The sequence below is a fragment of the Mus caroli genome, chromosome 5 (genome assembly GCF_900094665.2).
Source record: "Mus caroli chromosome 5, CAROLI_EIJ_v1.1, whole genome shotgun sequence".
Taxonomy (NCBI): Eukaryota; Metazoa; Chordata; class Mammalia; order Rodentia; family Muridae; genus Mus; species Mus caroli.
This window is the reverse complement of record NC_034574.1, coordinates 107802887-107810337: the sequence shown is the minus strand read 5'-3', so window position 1 is coordinate 107810337 and position 7451 is coordinate 107802887. Positions and strand designations below refer to the sequence as shown.

The 7451-nt window shown below is 49.2% G+C and overlaps 1 protein-coding gene across 7 annotated transcripts in view; it reads right to left on the bottom strand.

The window, feature by feature from the left end:
* Positions 1–7246, bottom strand: part of LOC110294755 (serine/threonine-protein phosphatase 4 regulatory subunit 2-like) — a 28854-nt gene extending 21608 nt beyond the window's left edge. For 6 of the 7 annotated variants that reach the window (XM_021163195.1, XM_021163200.1, XM_021163198.1 and 3 more), the window contains exons 1-2: positions 7120–7246; positions 3646–3696 (exon numbers count right to left, since the gene is read on the bottom strand). The gene's annotated coding sequence lies outside the window, so the exon portion shown is untranslated. Of the gene's footprint in view, positions 1–3645; positions 3697–4064; positions 4106–7119 lie in introns of those variants that run through there. The other variant, XM_021163197.1, reaches the window with a different exon arrangement.
* Between the last annotated feature and the right edge of the window lie 205 nt (positions 7247–7451).

The window sequence follows — 7451 nt, the reverse complement described above, 5'->3', positions numbered from 1 at the left end:
GGTAGGGAAGTGGGGGGCGCTATGGGGGACTTTTGGGATAGCATTGGAAATGTAATTGAGGAAAATATGTAATAAAAAATATTAAAAATTAAAAAAAAAAAAGAAGAAGAATAGGGCTGAGGCTGGGCCAGTCTCGGGGCAGCAGCCCCGCAGAGGGTGACACTGTTTCCTACACACCAGGAACAACCTGGAACATGAAATGTGGCTAGCAGACTGAGCTTCTGATTGGTTACTCTTATCTAAAGCGATATACTATACATAGCATTTTTTTGTAGTAGCTGCGGCATTGCAAAGACCCAGGGAATCTAGCAATGAGAAAAGCTGACCCACCCATTACCATTCTGTTTGTTTGTTTGTGTGTTTGTTTGTTTTATGTGAGAACACTGTTGCTGTCTTCACACACACCCGAAGAGGGCATAGGATCCCATTAGAGATCCCATGACAGATGGTCGTGAGCCACCGTGTGGTTGCTGGGAATTGAACTCAGGCCCTCTGGAAAGAGCAGTCAGTGCTCTAAACCACCGAGCCATCTCTCCAGCCCTACCTGACATTCTGCTATAGAGCTGTCCACCTGTCCGGATCTGTTTCCATACTTTCAAGCTCCACCCCACCCCCAACCCCTGGGTCCATGCACAAGACTAGCTTAGCTATTCCCTGAGGTGCTGGGGACATTAATCCGGTGGTGTTCACATCAAAGCTTGGCTACCTTTTTTTTCCGGTGGGCACAGTGTACAGAATCAATAAAAGTATCGGCGACAGAATGAAGACATTGTTCTTACCTGGGTGTGTGTGTGTGGGGGGGTGGTGGGGGGAACTTCCATCCTCCGAGCCTGCTCAGAGCCTAGATGGACAGCTCCAGCTAAGGCACCACAGGCTGAGGGCAGAGTTGTTTGTTTGTTTGTTTCAGAAAGAGCGGTATCATACCGTAGGCAAATGTCATATGTTTCTGGAGCAGAAAATACCCTAACGGTGTCAACATCAGGACCAGATGGTAGGCATTTGGAAGCAGGTGGGCAGTGGGGAGTGGTTCCTGTTCTATTCTATACTCGGGATGCTCGGACCCGTGGACCTCTGGTGGGGAGGGTTACTTTTTTTTTTAACCAGCAGAGCAGGAAAAAGTTTACTAATGGTATGCTTGCAGAGACCGATGGCTCCAGGAAAATAATGGCAGGGGGGAAAAAAATCTTTCCTGCATGTCTCTAGTTTATACTATCTGCCTTAGTCTCAGAGCAGCAGGTGAGGCCAACTCATGACATTCACCTGAGCTATGATACTGCTCTTTCTGGGAAATTCTGCCTCTCCGCCTGTGGTGCCCTAGGTGGAGCTAGCTATCCATATCAGGAACTACCTGCGTGCGTGCGTGCGTGCGTGCGTGCGTGGGTGCATGGGTGGTTCGCTCTGCGGTCTCAGATTCCCACCAGAATTTGGTGACATCGCTGGCTGTGGCAAGGCCTTATTCCAGAGGAACTTTCAGCTAAGGGATTCATACTGAACCTGGAGGCTTTTACAAAAAAGACGTGTGAACAAGGCGGCTGTTGAGTGAAGGGCCTCAGTCTGCCGCGAGAGGGCGCAGAGGAGTGATGTTCCCGCTTAAGATGAAGTTTTGATTTGTTTAGGAACGGCCACAATGATGAAACATATCTCATCCTTACAGAACTCTGCCTGGATTTCCCAGGTTTGGATGGGAGTCCAGCAAGACCTCAGGGCAGCCAGGAAGACCCAGAGGGACTGCCAGCACTGCACACTGACAGGGTTGCTTGTGGACTGCACAGGAGCCTGAGCTGAGGCAAAGATGGATTGAGGCGAGCAGAGAAGGGCAGGAAAAACAAACAAGCAATAGGCCACCTAGTTGTGCTTTCTGAAGTCAGGGGCCAGCCCGCTTCGCTCCTGTACCTGGAGGCTGAGCTCAGTGCCCCTGTCTTCTGCTTCCCATCGTTGTATCTGCATATGCTGCTGTGTGCATCCTCTCTCTCAACCATTTGTGCTTGAGTAACATCATCCTTCATTCGGAGTTTGACCTTGATTCTGAGCAGATATTCCAACATTGACTCCCTAATTGTTTAGAGACGACGCTAACTAAAATGCTTTGAAAATACGGAAACACTGCTATTAGCAGATTGTTCTGATGGATTGTGGGACACCTTTGCTTCCCCTAAGTAGCGGCTAGCTCTAACAGTAGGAGACTTCATCGCACAGTTCACCATCGCAGTCCCAGTACTCCCGACCCAGATGAACCAGGGATGTGCAGCAAGGGTGCTGTATTGAAGACTCAGACAAGTTGGCCTTGAGCTATTTGTCTCTGAGCCTTGGGTGTGTTTCCTAAAGAAACTGAGCATCTTCCTCGTGTTCTTAGAGACGAGAGCCGGGCTCTGACGTGTATCGGGCTGAGTGAGCCGCCTGAAGGACCAGAGTGCTACAAGATGCTGATCTATCAGATTCCTCCAGCCTCTCAGAATCTGTCATCCCGAACCAAACCACGTGAGGTGTGTCTGCTGTTAAAGGTACCTCCTGGTTAATGTGACAATGCACCCAAGTTACAGTGGCGGACAGAGCCTGGAAAACCCCACAGGGCTCTTTTCCGTCTAGAAAAAGGCTTAGGATCCAGCCCTTGGCGTTCAGGTGATACCATGGCTGAGTGATGGAGGTGTACCTCACAGTAGCAGCATCAGGATCCATGGTTAACCAGCCTGGGCAGTTCACGTCTGTGCCCTCTCCACAAGGGGATCTGTTTTACGAGGATATACACAGAGGTCTCCCAGCGTCCTTTGTCACAAATCCACACTGCCAATGTGACAAAGCTGCTTCTGAAGACAGCAGAATATAGTCCTTAGTCTTCACTGGCCCACAGGGTCCATTCACAAAATTCCCATTCGTTTTATGCAAAAGGATAATGGGAGAAAGACATCGCATACCTTTAGACAGAACCATGCAGAAAAGTTAAATTTTCTTAATGTTTACCTTTCCTCGGGATGTGAATTAGATGGGAATAGGTATACTTTGCGTGGTCTGCTGAGAACACCAGCACTACAGAAACAAAGCATTAAGGGGAGCCAGCTTAAGGCAAGTCCTGTTGGCATAGTTCCGTCAGTCACAGCAGTGACGCCAGAGCTGGATGGAAACTGTGGCAAAGGACGTGGCTGACTCTCCTACACATTTGAAGCACAGAGAGTGTTTAAGGAAGTGCCAGGGCACGGTGTACGGGAGCACTCTCAAGTCTGCGTTGGGTAGCTCATACAAAATTCTTTTTTATGTATGTGAGTACATGGTCGCTGTCTTCAGACACACACCAGAAGAGGGCATCAGATCCCATTATGGGTAGTTGTGAGCCACAGGACCCAGAACCCAGGACCTCTGGAAGAGTGGTCGGTGCTCTTAACCGCTGAGCCATCTCTCCAGCCCACAAAATTCTTTCTGAAGCAGGAAAAGGTGTGCAGAGGAAAGAGCTTGCTAGGCTAAGTTGGTAATGGGCGGTGTCCAGTGTGAGGACAACCCGGCATCGGTTGGCAGCCCGCTTGCACCCTACAGCCCTCCACAAAGGCGATTCTGCAGTTCCCCTGTATTGTATATAGTGTCAGCTTTGAAGCGGATTAGCAAAGACAGAAACCAGAGGAATAACACGTCTGTCTCAGACAAGGGCAACGTTACCTTCATAATAGGCAGGTCCTCCCCCTCACGGGGAGCCATCTCCACCTGGACCTTCAGCGGGCAGGGGAGGAAACAGAGAAAATGTCAGTACGTTGCTCTTGCCTCTGGAGCCTCGTTGGTGGGGACATGGGGCTTCCCGGTGAATGGACGTGACCTGTTGACTCAGTGGCTGCTCACACATACTTCCACCATGAAGGAGTTAAAAACCGTTCACAGACGAGAAAAGAAAAACAGATACAAAAATGGAGTGGGGGGGGTGCTCCATTACAGGTAGATGAAGCCACGATTTAGCATCTTCCAATGCCCACTGGTCAGTGGAGAGCCACCACTCCCCCACCTCCCCAGCTCTATCCCGATACTGCCTAATTCTTCAGCAACTCTCAGGTGTAGAACGTGGACCATAGATGGTGGACTCTTACCAAGTCACCAGTGATGTGACTGACCAGGGAAGATCCTCAGAAAGAAAATGTACCGTGTGACCCCACAGCCATTCAGCATCAGCAGAACAGACAGGCTCTGGGTAAAGATCAGCCCTGGGCCCCCTGATTATCTCATTCCTGGCTCCACCCAGGCCTGTGGGACAGTGAACATCAGATGGACTGGAGGGGAGGGAATAGGGTTAATCCGGTATCCCGTGCTTGAAGTCAGATTTCCGGGCTGTATTCTTTTTGAAATCAGAAATAACTCAAACTGTCAAGTGTGTTCTTGGCGTTTCGGCCTCAAAGTTGTTCTGCTACCTAATTTCAGGGTGCTTTTCACAGTCCCAGTATGAAACCCTGTTCCCAGAGTCAGTCAGTGCTCATTCTGTCCACAAGGCCATGGGCTGTCTCTATAGATGTTTCAGGTGTTCTGCACATCTCATGCCGACAGGTCTACCCCACATTGCGCGATCTGTCAGTTTTAGTGTCTGTTAGTCAGATGCACTGAGGATTCATCTGTGTTGTGGTGTGCACCTGCGCTGTACCTGTACTGTACCTGAGCTACACCTGCGCTGCACCTGCACTGCACCTAATCTACACCTGTCCTGCATCTGTATTGCACCTACACACATCCTGCACCTGTCTGCATCTGAGCTACACATCCTGCACCTGAGCTACACCTGTGCTGCACCTGCACTGCACCTGAGCTACACCTGTGCTGTACCTGTATTGCACCTGTGCTGTTCTTGCACTGCACCTGAGCTGCACCTGAGCTACACCTGTGCTGCACCTGCACTGTACCTGGGCTGTATGGGTGCTGCACCAACCTGTGCCTCTTTTATGGCTGTAGTTTTGTTTTTTCATATATCAGTTGATAACAATGGCTTCTTCCCACAGCTTGGCTATTCTACGTAGTGGCATGGTGAACATGTGACTTCTATTTCTCCTGCACCTGAATTGCTGTGTATGAATTGCTGAGCCACATGGTAGCTCTTTAACATTTTCAGAACCGGCAGAGCCATTTTTCTTAGGTATCCCCAGCAATGCACCAGAGATTCTGTTGCTCCCCTCCCCCATCACTGTCTGTAACACATCTTTTTTCCCTTCTGTCTATAGCAGGGTTGATCTTCGGTGACCCTCTACAGGTGATAAATGGCTTTTGTCAGCTCTCTGCCTCTCTTGACCCCAATCATGTCAATTTGTTGTGAGTTTTATCATGTTTTTGGCTTGCTAATGCCTGGTTGAAGGTTTAATGAAGATCTGAGGGCTGAGGGCTCTTCCTGGTTCACAAATTCTTGTCATCTCTTCCTAGATTCTCTTTCCACCCATCCCCCGTGTGCCTGGTAGCTTACTTATCATTACGTAGCTTTACCATGGCTTTGACTTGATGCTTGTTCATGTATCTCTGCTGACTATGACTTGGCGCTGACTGATGTATAAGCTCTTTCCTCTGCTGGGTCAAATCTGTTGTTTAGGGAAGTCATAGACTGAACCATGTCCTCCAGTGTTCATGCCAAATGTTCGGTATTAGTGACCGGGCCTTTGAAAATCGGTTCTTGTACTGGCTAGTTTTGTGTATCAACTTGACATAGGCTGGAGTTATCACAGAGAAAGGAGCTTTAGTTGGGGAAGTGCCTCCATGAGATCCAGCTGTGGGGCATTTTCTAGGTTGGTGATCAAGCAGGGTGTGTGTGTGTGTGTGGGGGGGGGGCATCCCTGGGCTGGTTGTCTTGGGTTCCATAAGAGAACAAGCTAAGCAAGCCAGGGGAAGCAAGCCAGTAAAAAACATCCCTCCATGGCCTCTACATCAGCTCCTGCTTTCTGACCTGCTTGAGTTCCAGTCCTGACTTCTTTTGGTGATGAACAGCAGTGTGGAAAGTGTAAGCCGAATAAACCCTTTCCTCCCCAGCTTGCTTCTTGGTGGTGATGTTTGTGCAGGAGTAGAAACCCTGACTGAGACAGTTCCCTTTTATTGCTGTGAGCTTGTCCTGCATTGGTGTGCACTCTATTTGAATGACCATCACTCAGAGGACAACAAGAAAGTGTGAACAGAGAGACACGGAAGCAGCAGGGACACATGGTGACAGTCGGGTAGTAGAGTGGTACACCTGGAAGCCAAGGTCAGCCAGGGACTTCAGCAGGAGCCATGAGGAGGCAGACAAAGGCATGTCTCTCCATGTTTCTATAGCTTTCAGGGACCGGGCACAGATGGCTCTGCCTTTAAGCAGACAGGTTCCTTCTGACGACCTTCACGTGGACATGGCTGTCTGTCCTCCATAACTTTCACCTTTCTGCATGTGTATGACCTGAAGATTGTCCCCTACAGAGACTGTGCCAATCAAGACCAGCTACACCCATCTCCTTGTTCACTTGTAAGCCATAAACTCTGGTCCCTCGTGTATCTTTAGGTGATAACCCTGCCTCCTTGCCAGCCGAGAGCTCCTCCTCCCTGTTCAACTCTAAATTGTAAACACGTGAAGCTTCCAGGGCGCTGCGGTTTCTCCAGCCTAGAGCTTAGACCCCTCAGCTTCCCCACCCCATATCTGCACTCTCTGCCACAGACAGTCCCATCCCAGGAACTGTGCACAGAAATGGTGCAGGAGCATGTTCTCCGTGATTCAGACTTTAGAGAGTTAGCCTAATTCTTTGAATGCAATCTCAATCGCCATAACAGCTTCTGTCTAGTAAATCTTATGACCAAACTTCTCTAGGGATTGTATATACGTATGAATGTACATATGTCTGTCTGTATGTATGTATGTACGTATGTATATGTGTATATGTGTGTATATGTATGTGTCTGTTTGTATATGCATCTCTGTGTGTGTCTGTATATTCATCTCTGTATCTGTCTGTGTGTTGGCCTGTGTTGAAAGGTCTCAAGAGCACCTGCGCTTTTGTAATTCTCTAGGGACTGGACACAGAACGTACTCAGACAAACGGGGGATTTGCAAGAATGGAGACACTTTAAGCAAAATACAGAGAGGGAAAGGGGGCACCTGCATAGAGTCTAGGGGATTAGTACAGATCTTCACCCACTTGCCCAGTCGGTCACCTTGGAATCTGTTTCTTCATGTGTCAAAATGTATTATAGAGAAGCGTACTGGGGCCTCAGTTATCTGGACACTGGAAGGGGACAGTGGGCTTAAGGGACCTGGTACCCTCTTCACCGGACATGCTTAAAATTCTAGTGTGTCAGGAAAAAAAAAAACAGTCACGTGACCACCTTGGTGTCGGCCAACTGGCTTGGAACCCAGGACATTCTGACCAACTGCCCAGGTGACAGTTGCATAAATAATGAGCTCTGCCCGAACTGAACTGGCTGAAGCTAGAGGAGCACTATGAAGAAGCAGCTCCTGGGAGGAGCTCCTGTGCTGGGGCGGAGTC